Genomic DNA, 949 nt, shown 5'->3' with positions numbered 1-949 from the left:
TCTCTTTAGTTGTTCCTCCAATGTAAGAGAACACATAGCTTTCTCTCTCTATTCAGGAAATCTGATCATCTACAGTGTTTTGTTTCAAAAACTACTCTCCAAGACATGAGGTGGCCATGCTGGTTAAATTCTTTCTGTTGTCCACTTTACACCTGATATAACCATATAGGTTGGCACCTTATAGTACCAAGCCCATGATAGCTACCACCAACTACTTTACTCTGAAGGAGAAGAGGATACTAAGGGCAAATATCACCCACAGTACTAGACAAGCAGTAAGTCTCAAGCAAAAGATTCTTGCTTTGGCCTCTGAAATGGTTTTATTCTCTTGAGAGGATGCCTTCCTGGACTCAAACATCCAATGGCTCTTTCCGTCTTCATCAATATAATTCCACCAACACTGGCCAGCTATTAGTCTTCCTGTGACATTCTTCACAGTCCAAAAATCACATGACAACAAGATAATCGTCACCATACAGGCAGTAAAGCTGCTGCTGAGCAATTCACAGAGAAGACTACATTTGCACTGACTCAAAAGAATAAATGGAAAAATGATGCCACAGGATGTCTGATTTGGGGGTATTTTGGCTTTTAGTTGTCTCCTCTTCTGTATCAAATAGTGAAACATCTTCCGTGTCATCATTACTATCCTACTGCAACATGGTGGCCCATCACCAGCCTCACTTTGGTACTGTCATTTACAAGACAGAAAAAGGTAAGAAAAATTAGTATTTTTTGTTGTGCTTTGTTAGAAGTTTGCAGAAATTAATGGTTGTGTTAGATCTGTCAAGCTTGGAAAACCTATTATAAATATGGTCATGTCACATTAGAAATTGGTCCTCAAAGGGAGATTAAGGTTGAAAAAATACATCCGGGGATCATCATGAAGAAAACTGTAATTAAAGTCAAGGGACTAGATGAGATCATCAAAGGGAGAGAATGTCGAGAG

At 39.1% G+C, this 949-nt stretch overlaps 1 pseudogene; it reads right to left on the bottom strand.

Moving 5' to 3' along the window:
- Window positions 1-211: 211 nt before the first annotated feature.
- On the bottom strand, window positions 212-662 carry LOC103251846 (annotated as a pseudogene).
- Between the last annotated feature and the right edge of the window lie 287 nt (window positions 663-949).

The sequence above is a fragment of the Carlito syrichta genome, unplaced genomic scaffold, assembly GCF_000164805.1.
Source record: "Carlito syrichta isolate Samal-C Ts95f unplaced genomic scaffold, Tarsius_syrichta-2.0.1 Scaffold147172, whole genome shotgun sequence".
Lineage (NCBI taxonomy): Eukaryota > Metazoa > Chordata > Mammalia > Primates > Tarsiidae > Carlito > Carlito syrichta.
Note: the sequence above shows the minus strand (reverse complement) of the source record. Positions and strands in the feature narration are given on the sequence as shown.